This window comes from Gossypium hirsutum, chromosome A04 (assembly GCF_007990345.1).
Source record: "Gossypium hirsutum isolate 1008001.06 chromosome A04, Gossypium_hirsutum_v2.1, whole genome shotgun sequence".
In the NCBI taxonomy this organism is placed as follows: Eukaryota; Viridiplantae; Streptophyta; class Magnoliopsida; order Malvales; family Malvaceae; genus Gossypium; species Gossypium hirsutum.
In genome coordinates, this window is record NC_053427.1 from 8054598 (window position 1) to 8077133 (window position 22536).

At 34.9% G+C, this 22536-nt stretch overlaps 1 long non-coding RNA gene across 1 annotated transcript; it reads right to left on the minus strand.

Moving 5' to 3' along the window:
- Positions 1-14750: 14750 nt before the first annotated feature.
- On the minus strand, positions 14751-16469 carry LOC107948750 (uncharacterized). Its single transcript, XR_005925450.1, has 4 exons — positions 16302-16469; positions 15990-16114; positions 15521-15602; positions 14751-14906 (listed from the first exon to the last, which is right to left on the minus strand). It is a non-coding gene; the product is annotated as an uncharacterized lncRNA (long non-coding RNA).
- Positions 16470-22536: the final 6067 nt, after the last annotated feature.

The window sequence follows — 22536 nt, forward strand, 5'->3', positions numbered from 1 at the left end:
CCTTGGGGCAAAAGTACAAATATGTGAAAGTTTAGGGGTAAAATGGTAATTTTGCCAAAGTTCGTACTAGGGGCTGTTTTGATGAATGTATGTATTAAATAAATTAATTTGGTATTATAGATCAAGAGAAAAAAGATTCAAGTCGTGATCGAGGGAAAAACAAAGTTTACGAGGAATAGGCTCGATTGCTAAAATTTTGTATCGAGGTAAGTTCATGTGTAAATAAGTAACATAATTTTTATTTTAAATGATTTAATGATATTTATATGATATGATACTTATTATCATGAAATATTATGTTTTGTGAATTATTATTTGGTAATATGCAAATTATGTGAACAACTTGATAAGTGTAATATGCTAGCAAGTATCGGTTTCTATATTTCGAAGAAGACAATAAAAATGTGTAATTGAGAAGAAACCCGTTTGAACCTTGGGAATAGATTAGGGTACAAGTGACATGTCACTAGGATATTTGAGTTCCGAACTCGTTGAGTTGAGCCCGAGTTCGTGAGATGTAACTAGGCATCCGAGCTCGTTGAGTTGAGTCCGAGTTCACTTATGGATGCGAACGCGCGAGCTCGTTGAGTTGAGTCCGAGTTCGTTTATGGGCGGGTTACATGGTAGCTTGGCTACATAGATTCAAAAGCTATTGAGCTTGTTTAGCTATGAGTATAGCACTTACATGCACACTATCCGCGTATCCGAAATTATATTCCGATGTGTTCAACGGGAGAATCCTAAGAGAATATGGAGAATGCTTAAAATGAAAGTGATTCGATGATGAATGTGTTGAAGAAGTGAAAATGGACAGGTATGAGTTTAATTCTTGGTTGAGAACTTGGTGAGACAAAATTGTGGTAAGATAGTAAGTATTCTTACGTTATGTGTGTCTTAATGATGTTTATGTTGGATTGCATGATCATGTTACTTATTATTTGCATGTGAACTTACTAAGCATTTATGCTTACTCCCTCCTTTTCATTCATTGTAGTTTTGACAAGCCGGCTTGAGTATCGGGATAGGTCGAAGGCTCGTTTACACTATCCGAAGACCTAAATTGGTAAATTGGCTTGTATATTTTGAATGTGGCATGTATAACACTATACTGACTTTGTGTAAATGATCTTATGATATGGTTATGGTTTAGTAAGAAAAGAGTTTGTAAATGATTAGCTATTGGAATGGCTAGTCAAGTTTATATATGATAACATGTATGCTTAATGTATGCTTAATGTCTTAACTAAACCATGAAAATCCTTGGAAAGGTAAAATTGGCCACAAATCAGAATCAGACAGCAGCAGTGACGTGAATTTTAAAAATCACTAAAAATAGTAATAAATGGAATTAAATGATGAATAAGTTATGGAATCAAAGCTTGATGAGTCTATTTTCATATGGAAGAAACTAAACAGGTAAATGAGTTATATTTTATAAGATATTTAAATTTTTGTGAAATAGGGTCAGAGCGATTTCTGAATCCCCTGTTTTGACTTTGGAAATTCACCAAAAATTGTAAAAAAATAATTAGAAGTCATGCTTTATATTTACAGATTCCTTATTGAGTTTAGTTTTAAGAGAAACAAATGGCATAGTCGTTTGAGTTCTGTACAAAGAGAAAAGTGGTTCGTAATACACAGGTGTCAGAGTAGTTGAACCCTGAAACATGGGAGACTTTAAATAATAAACTGTACTAATTAGCATGACTAAAAATTCTAGAAAAAAATTAGTAGATATATATATGAGTCTAGTTTCAGGAAAAATGTATGGATCTTAATTTCAAGTTTCGAAACTCGAGCTATGAATTTTTAAGTGACTGTGACACAGTTAGCTAGCTTGTCTAGAAATTTTAAAAATAAATTGTTTAAGCTGTTTAAGTAATGAATTAAGGTCGTTAACACCTCGTGCTCAATTCTAGCGACGTTCTCGGGTACGGGGACGTTACAATTGTATTACCAGGAACATATATAAAATCATTATGTCATATTTCCGGGACATATTTCGGATTGGAATATCATAATTCCATAAACATATATCAGAAACATACATATCATATCAGACCAGAACAAATGCAGATACAAATCCTACACCCATTCGCTACACACCAACTCCAACTAGCTAATTATACCAAATAAGACTACAAGAGTCCATCCGTCTAATCACACCAATATGTGGCGGTGTGCCACTCACTAATATGCAAATGAGTTGCCATATAGAAATTTGCAGTCTAGCCGCCATATACTTGCAATAGCAACTGCCATACAACACTTCCTCCATCATATCATAACACACCCCAATGCATATGCAAAGTCACGTTAACATACATACACATCACATAGATTGTATGGTATGCACACATAAACAGATATTATACGGAGCGTAACTTACACATAACTTATACAGATCATAACAAATCATATTACATAGTCGAATCGAATAACTTATCGGAACAGATAACATAATAAGTATAACACACTTGGTTTACAAAATAATCATGCTTAACATACATACCTACTTATAGCAAATCATAACGCATTATTATACTTATCAGAACTTATTTAACATATCTCCTACACTTACCCATGTTTATTTATTGAAACTTATGCTTTTCTGGGCCTACATAATGCCCACAAACCCAAATTGCAAGTCATTTAATCAGCCCCTAATCGAGCTTCTAAATTGACCTAAAAGGCCTACACGACCCAAAAAGCTAGCCCATGTGGTTGGTCTGCATGATTTCATACAACCGTGTGCCCTACACGACCTGTATGATTTCACACGGCCGTGTGCCCCACACGATCTGGCACATGACCTACCACACAATTGTGTGGCGCTGGGCATTTCAAAAAACAGCCTAGTTTTGCAATTTAATCGAGTTTCAATCGAGTTTTTAGGTTGATTTCACACACCTAATGTTATTTCCGAACAACCACGCAATAGAGCACTCCCAAAATCCTACATTTGACATCAAAGTATACCAATTAACAACTCAAAGATAAAAATCCAACACTTAAATTGATAACTTTCCCTTACAAGAAATCAACCCACAAAGTGGATATTCGAATACTTACCCTGGAAAGCCGTCGATCCAAGCGCTTAATTCGCTGGAAGTTCATTTACGTCCCATGCTCCTCTCTTATCAGAATGCAAAAATTCGTCAACACTAAGTCCTTAACGCATTAAACTCAATACCAACACAACTAAAAACCTTACCGTCGAGAAAACGAAAAAGAAAACATTAACACTTACACTGGACTTACTTAAAAACACCACAACCCACTCGTATGGATGAAGGATACAAAACCGGTAGCAAGTTGGACTAACAAAAACCAATGAGATCAAGAAGAAAAAGAAAAGAAACAAAAGGGAAATGAGAAGAAAAATAGAACGTGACAAAAAGGAAAGAGTAATGGACAGTTGTTTTGGGAAGAAACTTGGGGAAATAGATTTGTTTTTAACTTAAAAACTACCCATTACCCCCACTAAATCTAATTAGTTACCCTATCAGGCTTTTCCCAAAACTTTTAAAACAAAAAGATAATTCTCATTTGTACGCATAGGGATTTGAACATAGGATCAAAGGGTAAGTTGACATTTTACCACTGAATCAACAGGTTCATTCTAATATAATTTGCACGGAAATAAGATTTAAGCCAAAAGACTAGGGATACGAATTGAGCTAAAAAAATTCAAGGTAAATTATTCGAACCCAAAATCTCACACACACCACCCCAATCCTCAACCACTAAACTAAATTCAATTATTTTTCATAATTTTCACAATCAAAACTAAAGAACCCGGACGTGACCACTTTTGGTTTCACTAACACAATTTCTTCTAAACCAGTTTTTGGGACGTGACAACTCTCCTCTCCTTAAAAGAATTTCATCCTTGAAATTCTTGCTGTCACATATTCTACTTAACCACAAAATCTAAAATTCCTCATTCAGAACTGGCCATCACGCTATCGCTACGCAACTCTGATTTCGATGCAATCCAAACAATATTTCTAACGGAGTTACCATTCACTAACACACTTTATCTCATGAAGTGATCTTCAGAAACATCACTAGTAACAAATTTTAGTGATAATCAAACACTTAAGTACAGCCAAATACTTAATCAAATCAAGGTACAATTGACATGGATCGCAATTGTACCTTTGTTGTTGCCAGACGCATCTCAATCCTCTCGATGCCTAGTTACACAAAGTAGTTTTCAACTACCTCTCTGAGCCAAAGCTTGCATCCGACTAAGAGAATGTCATGAACAGTACTTGCCACGATGCTCATCAGCTCCAAATCTAAAACATGCTCCCATTTTTCTCCAACACACATTCGGATGACGCCTATCACAGAAAGCATGAATCGAAACCTAACATACGCTAACAACTGCCTCAACCCGCTGATGCCTAACCATTCTAGCCCGTTTCCTAAATCACAGATTCAAGTCAATAGGACCAAAACTCCTCTTATTCCGTACTTTATTCCTTCCTTGCTTGTGTTTCTTGCTAAGTCCATATTCCTTAAGCCCATCCTCAAGTTTCTCATTTGCTTATTCCTTTTGCATTGTCAATCTAGGGCTTGATTTCTCCAATTCCCAATTTCCTTTTTTTACTTTCTCTCTACCCTCTGAACCCATGATAGCGCCCAATTGCTAACAATTCTAATTTATCAACATTTATCATCAAAAGAGTTCAATTCAAATTTTAAGAACTCATTCCAATTTAGAGTTCAATTTAACATAGAAATGTAGAAGTCCTTGACAAGGAAAAAAAAATTCTACAAAACACAAACTCTAGTAAACGTTAGTAAATGTTACCTATAAGTCTTCATAATTTTACATACCACTTAATAGATAACACTTTTATTAGTTGAGGTCAATTACGTAGGTAAACATATTCCAACCATGGAAGTTCCTAATGTAGTGTCTAGAACCACATATTTTAATATTTGGCAATTTATCATCAAAAGTGTTCTCAATTTTGGTTTGATAGCTATACACATATCTTAATATTATAAGAAAATACATTTGTACATATAAAATAAAGGCAAAATCAGCAAGGCAAACATACAGCACCCTAAACACACTCCCACAACATCCTAGAGAAAATATATACGAGCAAACCCACACAAGCAAGGAAAATAAGCTATAAAAAGATTGGTTTTTTTTACCTGTATAATACAAATTTAAAAATTAAATACTAAAATGGTATGTCAATACCATTTTTTAACAAAATGGGGTGTTTGAAACAGTTCCAAAAGGTGGAGGGGGAGAGATGGGCGGCACCCATGTTTTTTCTAGCACAATAATTGAAACATCATTCTTTGAAAAATATATATTTTTTAATGGTGGAGGGAGAGAGATAGAAGACACCAGTATAAAAAAAATTATGTTTTGGGTGGAGGGAGAGAGATGGAAGACACTAGTATTTTTTTGGTGCAAAAATACAGTCTAAATGGTTTAAGCATTTAGAAAAATTGTAATATTTTTTTTTTGCAAAACACCCCCTAAAACATATCAAAACTTCTAAAATTAAAAAAAAAAAGCACATAAAAATTCAAAAAATGAAAACTTTAAATCAAAAATAAAATTTATAAAAATTAAAATTTTGAAAAAGTTTATAACAAAAATTGAAAAAAATCCAAAAGAAATATAAATTCTAGGAAAATTAGAATAATTAAACATTAAAAAAATAAGTTTTTTTTATACTGGTGTCACCTATCTTTCCCCCTCCATCCTTAAAAAATAATTTTTTTTTAAAACACATCATGTTGTGATGATGTTTCAATTATTATGTCAAAAATAAAATGGGTGCCACCCGTCTCTCTCCTTTCACCTCTTGGAACAGTTTCAAAGACCCTATTTTAATAAATTATAATATTGACATACCATTTCAATATTTAATTTTTTAATTTGCATAATACAAGTAAAAATCCCAAAATGTTACATAAGTTGCCACCAACATGGCCTCTCATTTCATTTCAGAGAGCATAAGCACCAACACCATCAATGCAGATACACATGCCATTAAAACCTCAACCATAACCTAAATCAGAACAACCACCAAAAACTCATTAAAAAATGGATACAATGAGCAGCCGCTCAGACATGGATCAAATAGCGACATAAAAATGGGACAGACCAGCAACAAAGGAACCTCGGTAAACACTATTGATATGAATATTGACATTTATGACACTTGGAAGTAAACTTGCATCCTCTAATTTCCAAGCAACACATACTTGTGTCTCTATAGCACAAACCATGGTAAACATTTTTATTTTCCTTATCACCATAACAATGAAAGAAGAATCTAATGGAAGGCTTAAGGTTTGGATAAATGATATAACAGATTATAGAGGTGGTGAACTGAGAACAAATAGTATATTCTTTTAAAATAAAAGTTAAAGAACAATAAAATATAAATTTTAACCAGAAGACACTTTTCATGTTAATAGCTAATCGAGAATCTTCTAAATGATATTACTATGTGTAACAGCCCGATTTAGGGACTAGTCAGAATTGTGGTCTCGGGACCACAAATCAGAGACCAAGAAATAATTTTAAATATTATTTTGAGGTCATAGCATATTTATATGAGTGTATAAAAATTTTGGTGCATTAATTTTAACGTTTGTGAGCCCAATTGCGAAAAAGGACTAAATTGCATAAAGCTTAAAAGTTTGGATTGATAGCTAAGGGTGTTAAATTGTCATGAGACTTAAATTGAGGGTCTTTTAAGGGTAATTAGACCCTTTTTAAAGTGCTTGGCTGGCCATAGAGTCCTAGAGGAGACAAAATTTTAAAGTTTGGTATGTTAGGTGGCTTATTTTGACTAAAAAGAAATAAAATAGAAAAAGTTGTCAATTTCTTTTCTTCTCATCTCTTTCCACCGAAAATATCAGCCATGAAAGGGGTTTGAAAGCTCAAAATTTTTAGCTACTTAGTTGACTCACAAGTAAGTGATTTTAATGTTCTTTGTTAATGATTTTTTTACATTTTTGAGACCCTTGAAACATAAGCTTTCAAAATAGGGGACTATTTTGCAAAATGGTGGAAAGTATAGGGTTTTTCAATGAGATAATTTAGGGTGTTTTCTGAAATTTTATGGAAGAATAAGAGTCTTGGGTATGTTATAAACAACTTTTGTGAAAGGTATTAACATGAAAATACCTAAAAGGACCATTTTGCATAAGTTGTAAAATGGATGATAAATGTATGAAATAAAAAAGAATTTGGGCTGCTTCTAGTTATAAAATGCATTCGGCTAAGGCTAAATTACAAGAAAATGTAATGAAAATCGATTTTCAGACCTAGGGGTAAATGATCATTTTGCGAGAGTCTAGAGGTAAAATGGTCATTTTGCCCAATTATGAATTCTCAAGTGTTTAGATTGTTATGTTAATGGAATGAATGAATTTTGTTAATATAGATCAAGAGAAACGTGATTCGGGTGTTGATCGGGGTAAGAACAAAGTTTACGAAGATTGAACTCATTTTCATCATTTTATATCGAGGTAAGTGCATATGTAAATAATGTGTTATTAAAGCTTATTTTGAAATATATTGAGTGATATACATGTGTAATTGCTTTCTGGTATTCATGTGACCAAATTGCCATTGTTGCCATGATAGTGTAAATGATGTGTTATGAGAATAAAGTACATTGTGAGCAAGTGAAATGCTACCCGATTAGATAAGAAACCCCGTTGAACCCTAGATTTAGTATCGGATACAAAAAGGGGGACACCATGAGAATTAAATGGTCTGAACTCATGAGATATGTCTGAGTTCATGAGATGAATGAAATATGTAACGTGGGTCAAGGTACTGACTTTGTGTATAGACCCATGAGTAGCTCAATGAGCATATGTTACATGATAACACTATGGGGTCCGGGTATTGGCTTAATAAAAAGGCCCATGAGTAGCTCAAAATGAGAGCATTTCATAGTGTGTGGTAGCTTTGGGCTATTAAACTTATAAGGCACTTGGGTGTAAATTGCCCGTGTATCCGTAAGTATCCCGAGCGTTCAACAGGAAACCCAAAGGCTTAGCTAATGAGATCCCGATATGGTATGTATACTGAACTCAGGATTTAAGCTGAGCATGTGATGGAATGTGACAAGTATATGTGAACGAAGTGAAGAGTAAGATAGAGAATTTTAAGTGAATTACATATTTTATTTTAAGTATGATATGTTATCATTTGGTATATGATTTAATCACACTTTATTTGCATATATGTACTTACTAAGCTCCAAAGCTTACCCTCTTTCTTTTCCTTTCTTATAGTGCCATCAAAGTAGATCGTGGATCATCAGTCACGTCGGGAAAGCCAGTCACACTGATATTTGAAGTCCTTTGGTATAGTTGAAATCTTTTATTTTGATTATGGAATGTATAGAACTTAGGCTTTTGAGTCTTGTGTTATTGTTGATTGGCCAAGTATGTTGGCTTAATCTAATATTTGATTGTTTTGTTTAAGGCCATGCAAAATGGCTAACATTGAAAGTTCTTATATGAATGCAAGATAGTGTTTTATGAATGTGTTCAATTGAGATATGGTCTATTGAGGCCGAGTTGGTTGTTTGATATAGTCTTGTATGGGTTTTGGATGGTATTATGTAGGTTGTATGAGTAAGGGTGGCGAAGAGGCTTCGTAAATAGCCTCATTTGGTCTACATGAGTAGACACACGGGCATGTGTTTAGACCGTCTGTGACACATGGCCTGCCCCAAGGGCGTGTGGTCCGGCTATGTGTCCCCTGCACATAAAATTTTCAAGTCAAAATACATGGTAGTAAACACACGGGCAGAGACATGGCCATGTGTCTCAGTCGTGTGGTTGGCACGGCCTAGCACACTGGTGTGTGCCTTGGCCATGTGACATTTTGGGTATGCTGACGTCAGAAATAGAATACCCAGGTTTTTACACACGGGTTACGCCATGGGTATGTCATGGCCGTGTGCAGGACACGAGCTATGGAAACAGGTGTGTGTCGTGGCCGTGTACCCTTAGTTGGTGATGAGGTCACAAACAGAGTGCTCCACGGTCCATAAGCACGGGAGTGTCGAGGCCTTATGAGGAACACGGATCAAGGACACGAGCATGTGTCTAGGTCGTGTGAAGTTTGTACTTGATTTATGAAAAATTGTGGAAATAAATTAGCTACACGGGCAAGGGACCTGGGCGTGTCCCAAGCCACACGGGCGTGTGCCTTGTTTTGAAGGAAAATTTTATGTAGATGATTAAGGCCTAGATTGGTCCCAAATAGCTTCTAATAGTTGATTTGGGGCTTGTAGGCCCATAATAAGAAGATAATGTACAAATTGAGAAGTTTCAAATTGGGAGCCAAGTCATGGAGACTCGAAAATGTTCATAAGCACGAGTTCAAGTTGGTAATGCCTCGTATTTTGCCCCAGCGTTGGTTATGAGTATGGGGTGTTACACTGTGTACTATTCATGCCATCAAAACGAATGCAATGCATATATTTCCCTTTTTCTAAATATTTTAGTGCTTTTACATGGACCAACATGAAGTTCTTCATCAAGAAGCATACATATGAACAAACTTGAAGCACCCCCTATAGATTCAATTGTTCAAAACCTGGATCTGGATCAACAGAGACTTATCTATCATTCCTATCAATTTACAAACCTAGGATAGGAGAAACAGATCATCAAGCACTGGCTGCCACTCACTAGGGTAAGGCCAACAAAGTAAATTAGCATACTTGGAGACAATGAAACTATCTATTCCAACTCATAATTCCTTATATGTCTTCAATCTCAAGCATTTTCAGTGTTTAGTGAAAGTTTTCAAGAGAGCTACTAATAAAACTGTTCTATATTTATTAACTAAAGAACTGAACTTAAATAGAAAAAAGAGTCCTAATCCTAATTGTGAAAATAATTCTCTTATTCAAATAAACTACTAAAACATAAAATAAAATAATCCTCGAATAAGAATAAAACTTATCTACCTAAATAAGATTTATCTACCTAAATAAATTTAAAATATATACATATTTCAACACCCTCCCTCAAGTTGGTGCATATATATCAATCATACCCAACTTGTTTACAAGAAATCAAAGCTTGTCTTGGAGAGCCCTTTGGTGAGTATGTCAGCAATCTGTTGTTTTGAAGGAACAAACAGCATGCACACTTGGCCTTCTTCAATCTTCTCCTTGGTAAATTGTCTATCAATCTCAACATGTTTAGTTCTGTCTGTAACACCCCAAACCCGGCCTAGACGTTATGGCTGGATCTGGCGATGTCACATGAGAATGTTTTTGGAAAACCCTTTTCGCTACGTGAAAACTGTTCTAGTTATTATCTTTAATTTAGACTAGAGTCATATTTTAAATCGCGAAAGCTTTCAAAACCAATTTAATTTATGAAAAACCTTAGTTATTTTAAGAAAACCATTTTCTAGCATTGCAGTTCTAAAATCCGATTTCACAATTCAAATCCCAAATCAAAACCGAAAGTCCAAGTCCAATATTACATCCAAAAGTCCCAAAATAATTAAGAAGGAACGAAATAAAATGTTTAAACTATAAAACCCATAAGTGGAAAGCTGGGGTCACTATCAAGTCCTCCGCTGCACCAATCCAACTACTGCTAGGGATTACCTGGACTGATAAAATAGAAAAGGATGAGTTGTGCAACTCAGTGTGTACATCCCCACAGTTCAACATGCATATAGACAGATATCAGAAAATAGTCATACTTCGGGCCTGAGCCCTTTACAGAATCGGAGTGAGCTTTAGCCCACTCAGAAACAGAATCAGATGCATATATAAAGTTGGGCCTTAGCCCATGAAGTCAGATATAGTATGCAGCAGATCAGATATACAGAAAAATATGCCCACCAACCCATCACACCAACTCCGTCCAACCTATCACACCATGTGGGAATAAAATCAACCCACCCATCCCTGTACACCAAATATGGGGATAATATCGACCCATCCAACCCTAAACACCATAAGGTATCACGATGCAGCACACGTCATAAATATGCAGCTTAGCTGCCAGACAACAAGCTTATAAAGCCTTTCAGATACTTCCTTCACTTCATCAAACCCACCCCAATACAACGCAGCATACAAACATGGCATGCTAATAAACAGATTAACAGACATATACCCATATACAGAACAGAACAGATATACATGCTAACTAGCACATGCATTAATCATACATCACATAATCAGATCTTACAGAAATTAGAGGTATAAGTAATGCTTACCGACCCTATAACCGGTCATAGTCAACTTGGGTAACCCGTGCAACCTTATAGAACATTTTAGAAAAATGGGCTTACACGCCCATGTGACATGCTCTTGTGGGATCACACGCCCGTGTGGCCACACTGCCCATTTTAGCCTCCACACGGCCTGGTCCAAATTCCCACATGCTAGTGTGGTTTACTCATGTGGCCCACATGGCCCAATTAGTCGAGCCTCTGTCTTGCACACTACCTCGCCGATCATCACACGGCTGTGTCGTGTGCTCGTGTCGCATGCGCACAGCCTGATTCGTCGGCCACAGGGTCGTGTATCGCCTCAGGGCCTACCACACGGGCAGTTCACACCTCGTGTGGCATCGACAGTTTGCTTTTCAGCTTTTTCTGAGTCTCGTTTTCTGTGTAATCAGAGTACACACTTGGTATTGATTCGAAGCTAACGCAACCACGAACAATCCAGAACCTAATATCGAACAACATGTGTAACGCCCCTAACCTGAATCCGTCACCGGAATAGAGTTACGAAGCATTACCGGAGTTACTGATTTATTTATCAGATGTTTCATTTCATCTAACGTTCAAATTTGGAACCAATTAAAATCAAACATATTGTCCCTTAACGTACTTATTTTTCTCGATATATTTTACTTGAATTTATTACTCATCTCAATTTAATTAATTTCCTTGTATCAACGTATCAAAAATAATCACCTATTTACATGTCATGATAAATATCATTCTCTTGCCATTTCTTCATAAACATAAATCAGGTAATTTATTATATCGATATTTCAGGCATTTAAAAATACAATTTAGGTTACACTAACTTACCTCGTTGCTTGCACATGTTAATAATTTCATTAATCCGATATCTTTTCTTTCCACGTTCAAGTCTCGTATTCGAGCCATCCGAATCTTTATAAAGAAATTTGATCGTCGTTTTCATTTATTTCATGTTTTAATACATTCAACTAATGCTCTAAACAAAATTACCATTTTATCCCTAAACTTTTAATTAATGACGGTTTCATCCTTAGGTTAAAATAAAATAAAATAAAATTCTTACAATTTAATCCTTATTTCCAGTCGTTATTCTCAAACAAATTGATAACAACCCATGAATTCTATAAAATATCAGAATTTTCCATAATTTCAACACTTTTCAATTTAATCCTTAAAACATGTTTTTCCCTGATCTTCAGCTAAATTAATAATTTCATTCAATTTTGTAATTTTAAATAATAAAATAATCCATTTCATGCAAATTGGTCATTTCTAACATTTTTTACAAAATTGCCCATAAAATTTTACTTTTATTCAATTTAGTCCATGAGCCTAAACATGCAAATTAGCCATGCTAGCTGAATATTCATATATATTTTCCTCCTCCTCCTCTCCATTCCACATTCTTAATTTATATAAAACGCTACAAGTAACATTATCAATAATTTCACTATTTACTTATATGTATATTTAAAGCTGTCCATTTGAGTCATTGTCATTAAATTATTTATATCTTGAGCTAAAAACCTCCAAATTAAGATCTGATAATTTTTCCTGAAACTAGACTCATATATCTTATTACCACAAAATTTTCAAAATTTTTTGTTTTCCCAGTAAGTACAGTTTATTCTTTAAAATTACCCTTGTTCTGCTATTTAACAGTTCCGACCCTTCTTCACTAAGAATTAATTATCTCATCGTACGAGATTCGGATGATGTTTCTGCTTATTTCTATTGAAAATAGACTCATCAAGGATTTTAAAAATATAAATTTAATCTCTTAATTATTTTTCTCAAATTTTTTATGATTTTCCAAAGTCAGAACAGGGGAACCCGAAATCATTCTGACATTGTCTCACAAAACTTATTATATCTCATGATTTACAATTCCATTGCTTACACCGCTTCTTCTATAAGATACTAGACTCAATAAGATTTAATTTAATATTTTATTCATCCTCTAATTTGATGGCTAAAATTTTTGGTGATTTTTCAAAGTTAGACTATTGCTGCTGTCCAAAACTGTTTTAGTGCAAAATGTTGATTTTCATTTTGCCCCAAATTTCACAGTTCATACAATTCAGTCCTTGCTCAATTAACCCCTCAATTAAGCTAATTTTCTCAATTAATACTTTTGCAAGACATTATAAGTTATTTCATAACTGTCAGAATTTTTACATAAAACTCTAACTTCAAACTCTTTTACAATTTAGGTCCTAAACACTCACTTTCTATTCAATTCTTTCAATAAAATCAGCATATAAACAATTTAAAGCTCTATTTCCATGCCAAATCATCATATACTTGCAGAACATATTCATAGAATCTTTCAATTTCTTTCATAGAATCAAAAACTAATGAATTCAACAAGTGGACATAGTTGTAAAAGTTACAAAAACACAAAAATTTCAAGAAACACTGCAGCAAAATTAACTTTTAGCGGCGTTTTTACAAGCGCCGCAAAAAACGCCGCTATAGACGGCGCCACTAAAGTTTGTGGAGTTTATTTAAAAAAACGCCGCTAAAGGTTTCCCCACAAACGCCGCTAGAGGTCTTGACCTTTAGCGGCGCTTTCCCCACAAACGCCGCTAAAGGTCTTTACCTTTAGCGGCGCTTTTCCCACAAACGCCGCTAAAGGTAATGAAATTTAAAAAAAAAACGCCTTCAAGATGCTGACATGCTTCACATGATGCCCACATTAAGGATGTAAGTAAAACATAAGGCATAGGCAGAGAGAGAGTTACAGAATAATAAAATCACTATATGTTAACTGATTTTAGTCATAAAAGAGACTAATAGAACAAAAGAGTCTTGTTATCACAAGCAAAGATCAACAAAAATCCTGAAGAGAAAAGTTCATAAAAGATATAACTATGATTGCCTTAAAGCAGCTCCCTAGCTTTGCTACAGACTACTCTTTTTCATTTCAGCACATATAAAGATATATAGAAATCACCAACCAATACCAACATTACATAGAGACTACAATGAAATTCAGACAGGGATAAATCTTGAGCAGAAGAATTAAAAAGCTCCAATAAAATTTGCATACCAAAAGAGACAGTGATACATTGAATGGCTCTACTATATGTTCAGACTTATCACCAACACTGTGTGAATTGAACCAGGATTCAGAACCCCCAGTATTGCTTAAGCTCAAATCCTTGGCAGCATCCTTGCAGATGCTACAATAAATTTCCAAACCTTCAACCTCCACAACTTTGCTCACCTGACCCATTCTTAGCCTGCATTATAAGGTAAGAAAAAATTTATTTGAAATTAGAGCTAATTACATATCAAATTAAGAATCAACATTTGGACTTAATTTTTGCAAAACTTATGAAAAAGCGAAAGAAAACAAAATGCAAATTAAATTTGTCATTGGTTAGTGGTACTTCACAAAATTAATGCAGAATAAGGTAAATTTCACATGTAAGCCAAGCCACAACTATTATTGCCATTAAGTTAAGGAAATTCAAATAACTGACTCCTTCGTGTCCCTATGACAAAGTGGAAGAGAGTATGTGTCTGTGAAAATTACAATGAAAATCAAGAACATTACAGTAGACATAAGAAATTACCCAACCGAATTTTGCTTTAACATTGTCAAGCTAGAGAATCTTAAACCAAATAAAACCTGCTCCTGCAAAAACATTTAAGTAAATAAATGTTTTAAAATTTTAAATCAAATAAGTTGCATAATAACATAACAAAGAGAAATGTTAATATAAAACCTAAAAACAATTTAATTCCAATTTTTAAGGAAATTACATATGGTTCTAAAATTCAAAACAAGTACTCCTAAAAGCATCCAGACGTTAAATCAAATAAGTTGCATAATAACATCACAAAGAGAAATGTTATTATAAAACCTAAAAACAATTTAATGCCAATTTTTAAAGAGATTACATATGATTCTAAAATTCAAAACAGGGACTCCACAAAGCATCCATACATTATTAAGCCTCTGCTCAGCTTATGCATATAAACATAAACAACCCAAGCTTTAAGCTTAATTTATCAAAGATCTCTAAATTCCACCTCCCTCACTTCATTAGTAATTACCCTTCATAAACAACAATTTCCTTTATTCTGAACGTTCTTATCTGTTCCAAACCAATTTATCCTCAATTTTTGAGTTGATGAAATCTTCTCAAGAAAATTTAGAAATGGAATTTAGCTTTGAAGATTTTTAGACTGGACAATTTAAAGAGATTAGTTTGCTATGATATGAGGTTTACCCATCAAAGTTCCTACCAGTCATTTTAGAAGTAACTTTAGAGACTTTCTCTCTGCATTGAGCGCACCCCCTGTTTGCACTCATCACTATAACCTGAAACTGGAGTTTAAGCAATGTGATTTCTAAATTAGTGAATTAAACTCTAAAACAGCAATACTTGCATGTGTGCAATTCACACTGCTGCTGAGATTGCAGAAGCTTGAAGTTACCCTTTTTTTTTCATGTTCATGATGAAACTGTTAGAGGGTCTTTGATAAAAAAAAATTCAATATAGAAACATCATATAACCGTGAAGGAAGAACCAAAAGAAGTTAAAGAAATTTGCAGATACTACCACTCAAGAAAACCAAAAAGTTATATAACACCAAAGGTGTTCCTAAAAGTAGAGAAACAAGCCAATGATGCAGAACCAAGGAGCTAAACCTTGGACAATGATGATCAATGGAAACAAACTTTGATGAAAAGAAAAGAACCCAGAAAACATACCGAAGGGAGAGCCAGATCCTCGAAATGCAAGAGAGTTTTTGTATTCGATGCCATATGCAATAATTAAATCAAGTCTCTGTTCTGCTTCTTCAAACATATGACGAACTCTCTCTCTTTCTCTCAACCTGGTTTTTTGCAAAATTTATGAAACCTATTAAGCTTCAAACAATCAACTCTTCACAAGAAGAAACCGTTGTATCTAACATTATAAAAAGAAAAAAAAAAGTGAAGTTGCTATTAAGAAAATGAGGGATTATATTAGAAAAAAATGGAATTAGGGATTATATTTATATTAAACCATTTAAAACGAACCTCCTCTTGTAGAGCCTTAAGCTTTTCATCAGCAAGTAATGAATCATCCTGCAATTAACATAATATAGAAATTAAAATTCATAGCCGAATAAACCCTAATTTAGTACACTGTACTCTTCAATCTACGCTTCTTTAGGGAGAGACATTCAATAACTGAAAATAATTGAAAACATAATAATAAAAAAGCAAAGCTTCTTTAGGGAAATTTTGGGGCAAATTTTGAGAGTAAAAGGAGATGAGAAAGAAGATGAGAAGCGGGTAACCAAAATTCTTTTTTTCGTTGTGAGCGGGATTTTGAAAACGGGATAAAAAATAATAGTGTTTTATGGCGTTTTTAATAAAAACGCCACTATAGTCCAATTTTTTTGTGGCGTTTTACTCAAAAACGCCATTACTGCTCAATTTTGATTTTTTTTCATTTTTAACATATCTTTTTCTATTTTTTCTTATAAATTTTTTGTGCTGACATTATCATTTTTTAGAATTTTTTTAATTTTTGAATATTGAATTTTTTAACTGAAATATGAACTAAAATATTAAATATTAAATTTTTAAGTTTTTTATTTTTTATTTTTTATTTTTTAATTTTAAAATTTTAAAAATTTTTTGAAGATTTTTTTAATTTTTAAATTATCATATAAAATACAAAAGGAAACTTTAACAGAAATAAAATGAAATCGATGAATTAAAAAATACAAAATGACACAGTAATACAAGTATTATTCTTTTAAGTATGGTCCGCTTTAGTTGTTTAGATTTTTATATAAATGGCATTTAATTATATGTATACACCTAAATTTTAATAGAGATAGATCTTAGAGTTATATATGAATTTCGGTTTAATGTGTAATTGTAGACGTGAAATTCTAATTGTGGTTTAAATAATAACTCATACACTTTAAACCCTAAACCCTAAACCCTAAACCCTAAACTATAATGATAATTAATTCAATATTTTAAAATTAATACTATCTCTTTTATAATTATATAAGAAAATATTTATCATATAATTAAAAAACACTAACTAATCTAAACCCTAAACTTCTAATCCCTAAACCTTAAGCCTTAAAACATAAGCCCTGAACCATGAACCCCTCACCCTTAACCCCTAACCCCTAACCCCTAACACCTAAATCTTAAACCCCAACCCTTAAACCACCTTTAAACCATAATCAAATACATTTAAAACAAATACATTTAATATGGGCCTAAAAATTTGTCCAAGCCCAGCCCGAAATGAAATTGTTAAGCCTGAGCATCGCCCGGCCCGGCCCATATTAATTTTTTTAACTTATTTAATTAAATAAAAAATTTTAAAATATAATAAATCATCAAATACATTTAAAACAAATATTAAAACAAGAAACAAATAAAAAATGATATTAAAACAATAGACAAATTGAAAATATAATAAAAAGTGATTATATTAAAATTAAAAATAAAATATCAATATGATTAAAAATAAAAAAAATATACATTTAGTATATAATTCAGGCCGGGCCCGGGCCAAAAAAGTTTTACCCGAGCCCGGCCCATTTTCTAAACGGGCCTCATTTTTTGCCCAAACCCATATTTTGGGCCTATATTTTTACCCAAAAATATATATTTAGTATATAATCCCTTTTAGGGATTATATGACTTTTAGCAGCGTTTAATCAAAAGCGCCGCTACTGCTCTGGTTTTTAGCGGCGTTTTACCAAAAGCGCCGCTAATGCTCTGGTTTTTAGCGGCATTTTTGGTAAAACGCCGCTAATGCTCTGTTTTTAGCGGCGTTTTTGGTAAAACGCCGCTATTGCTCCGTTTTTTATAATTTTTGTGGCGTTTTTTTGATAAAACGCCGCTAAAAACGCCGCTAAAGCCCTATTTTCCTGTAGTGAAATAAGCAAGAATTGAACTTCCTTGCAATAAAAATATGAAAAACCAGTTTAAGGGAATTCTTCCATGGTGTTTTTGCTGATGAGAATGCAGAAAAAATAAAGAGAAATCTAGATAATTCCACTTTAGTCCTAGCTTTATTAAGTAAATTTTTCAATTTTCCAATTTTACCCTTAATTCTCTTATTTTCTTGCTGATTTCATGCCCTTGCCGTCCAGCCTAAATAGTCTGTGGGTCTATTTTCCTTTTAAACCCTCTTTCTTTTATCATTTAAGCTATTTAATCATTTCCCACAATTTTACATTTGATAAAATGTAGTCCTTTTTGTTCAATTAGCTATTAGTACTTTAAAGTTTCTTGACGAAACTTTAATACTAACTTATTAACACTCCATAAATATTTATAAAAATATTTATGACTCGATTTAAAATTCTCGAGGTCTCGATACCTCGTTTTCGATTCTAATTATTTTAATATATATATATTTTTAGTACACTATTCACTATTTCAAAATTTTTCCTAACTTCACATTTAAATTATACTCACTAAATTAATAATATTTCCTACTCATTTGTTGGATTTAGTGATCTCGAATCACTGTTCCGACACCACTGAATATTAGGCTGTTACAACATGTCCCTTAGTTAGTTACTTAAACCAAGTTTCTAAGAACGGGAAAATCCCGAAAGTTAATAATGTCCATATCTCTAACGATCAACGGTAGTTCTTTGTTGTTTAAAGTGTCGTTCTAGCAATCCACAGCGCCTAGATTGTTTCCTAAGCAGAAAAGAGTCTCTTAACCACTCAACAAACACAAAACATGACAAAAAGCACCCCAACACTTACCGAATTCGCGCCAAACGCCGAGATAAGTAATGATGACGAAAAAGGACCCAAAAACTAATATCAAAATAAAGCAAAAATCAAAAGCAACAAGGGATTTTCGGCTGGAAAGAAAAAGAAAATAGAGAAAATATGGATAGGGGAAATTTGTAAGGAAAATTCGGTAGGGAGAGAGTGGAATGATTTGGGTTACTCCCAAATCCCTTGATTTGCTCCCACTAAACCTCAACTGTTGCAAACACTTAGAATCCCAAGCCAACTCAAACACTCCCACGGCATTAGTAGCAAAAATAATGGCTTAATTCAGACTCGAACCCAAGACCTCCCTCACATTTATCCACCAGACCAACAGGCCCATTCGTGCAAGCTTTTCCAACCAATTACTTATAAGCCCTATAACCCATGACAAGGCTTCATACATGTAAAAACCAAAATTTTTCCCAATCTAAGGTTTGAACTCAGGACCTCTCACACACACCCAGAACACTTAACCACTGAAGCAGATACACATTTGTGTCAATTAGTTATAAAAGCCGAAACATAAAATTTGGGGCGTTACAACTTTACCTCCTAAAAGAAAATTTCGTCCTCAAAATTTACCTGATCAGAAAAGGTAAGGATACTGCTGACGCATCGAATCCTCTGGCTCCCAAGTAGCTTCCTCAGTACTATGATTTCACCACAGCACCTTTACTAAGGGGATGGATTTCCTACGCAGAACTTTAATGTCACGATCCAAAATCTGAACTGGCTCCTCCTCAAAAGTCAGATCTGATCGAACCTCAACTTCCTCTGCAGACACAATGTGTATGGGATCAGAGCGGTAGCATCTCAACATCGAGACGTGGAACACATCATGTATACGATCCAATTCTGGAGATAGCTCCAACTGATATGCGACTGGTCCTACTAGTTTCATAATTCAGTACGGCCCAATAAACCGAAGACTCAGCTTACCCTTGCAGCCGAACCTCAATACCTTCTTCCATGGCGAGACCTTAAGAAAAACCATATCCCCACAGAATACTCAATGTCTTTCCTCTTTAAATCAGCATAGGACTTTTGTCTATCAAACGCCGCTTTTAGTCCATCTCGAATTAAATGGACTTTATCCTCAGTCTCTGATACCAACTCCGGACCCAGAACATGTCGCTCACCTAACTCAGTCCAGTATAAGGGAGTGTGACATTTACAACAATACCGTGCCTCGTACGGTGCCATCTGTATACTAGACTGATAGTTGTTATTGTAAGCGAACTCTGCTACTGGCAAGTACTCCTCCCAACTACCTCAGAAATCTATGGTACAACCCCTCAATATGTCCTCCAGTATCTGGATCACCCTCTCCGACTGACAATCTGTCTGAGGATGGAAAGCAGTACTGAAGTCTAATCTCGAACCCAAAGTCTCGTGAAGCTTCTACCAGAATCGAGGTGTAAACCGAGGATCCCTATCAGGAATGATCGAAACAGAAACCCCATGAAGTCTCATTATTTCTGAGATGTAAAGCTTAGCCAACTTTTGTATGGAGGAGTCTGTCCTGACCAAAATGAAATATGCAGTCTTGGTCAATCGATCCACGATGACCCAAATGAAATCCTTCTTAGTGGGTGTTAGAGGTAACCCACTAACGAAGTCCATCTTTACTCGCTCCCATTTCCACATCGGTATCTTAACCGGCTATAGTAAACTCGAAGGTAATTGATGTTCAGCCTTAATCTACTGACACGTCAAACAACGAGCAACACAGTTGGTAACCTTACGTTTCAACCCTGGCCACCAATACAACTCTTACAAGTCTCGATACATTTTGTTTCCACCGGGATGCATAGCATAAGGGCTACTATGCACCTCTCTCAGAATTGACTGTCTTAAGTCCTCATCATTCGGCACATAGATTCGTCCTCGAAAACACAATACCCCATTATCAATAATCCCAAAATTCGAAGTGGTCTCACTCTCCACCTGATGGAACCTCAACTCAAGAGACTTATCTCCCTTCTGTTTATCCTTGATCTTATCAATCCATGTCGGTCTTACCTGTAGCTGGGCCAATAGACTCCTATAATCAAATAAACTGAGTCGAGCGAACATCACTCTCGAGTCAGTCATAGCCCTACGGCTTAACGCATTACCACCATATTAGCCTTAGAAGATGATACTCGATATAGCAGTCATAATCCTTAAACAGTTTAACCCATCGACGCTACCTAAGATTTAACTCCTTCTGAGTGAGGAGATACTTGAGGCTCTTGTGGTCAGTGTAGATGGTACACTTCTCACAGTACTGATAGTGGCTCCAGATCTTAAGAGCAAAGACTACTACCGCCAACTCCAAATCGTGCATCAAATAATTAACTTCGTGAGTCTTGAGCTGTCGAGATGCATAAGCAACAACTTTACCGTCTTGCATCAGAACACATCCCAAACCCACATATGACGCATCGCTAAAAACCACGAAATTCGTACCAAATTCAGGCTGAATCAGAACAGGAGCCTGAGTTAACACTATCTTGAGCTTATTAAAGCTCTCTACTGTGCATCAGTCCAAAAGAAAGGAACTTCCTTACGCACAGGGACAAAGCCAGGGAGGGCTGGCATGGGCCTCGGCCCCCCTAAAATGTGAATTTGCTCTTTTGGCCCTTAAATTTTTTTAAAAATTTTAAATTAATGAAGGTAAAATTACACTTTAGCCCCCCTAAAATTATAAAAATTTGATTTAATCCTTTACAAATTATAAAGATATAAACTATAAAAAATTAAAATTTTATCCGGCCCCCTAAAAATTTGTTCTAGCTTCGCTCCTACTTACGCAAAAGCTTAGTCAATGGAGCTGCGATCAAGGAGAACCCCTCTACGAACCGTCTATAATATCCTACCAGCCCCAGAAAACTGCGAACCTCAGACACATCCTTCGGCTGTTTCCAATCCAACACAGCATCAACTTTACGAGGGTCCACTCTAATCCCCTCTACAACAACTACATGTCCCAGAAATGTCACTTCTAAAAGCCAGAATTCACACTTACTAAACTTCCCATACAGCTACTTCTCACGAAGAATCTACAGTACCACTCGCAGATGCATATCGTACTCAACCTCAGTCTTAGAATATACCAAGATGTCATCGATGAACACTACCAAAAACTTATCTAAGTAGGGCTGGAACACTCAATTCATCAAGTTTATGAATGCCGCTGGTGCATTAGTCAACCCAAAGGGCATAACTAGGAACTCGTAATGTCCATACCGAGTCTTAAATTCTGTCTTATGTACATCGGCCTCCCTTACTCTCAACTGATGGTAACCTGACTGTAGATCGATCTTAGAGAAAACTGAAGCACCTCTGAACTGATCGGATAAGTTGTCTATCCTCAGAAGTGGATACTTATTCTTGATCGCTAATTTATTCAACTGACGATAATCGATACACATCCTCATTGTACCATTCTTTTTCTTTATGACCAGAACAGGTGCTCCCCACGGAGACACACCGGACTGAATAAATCCACGATCCA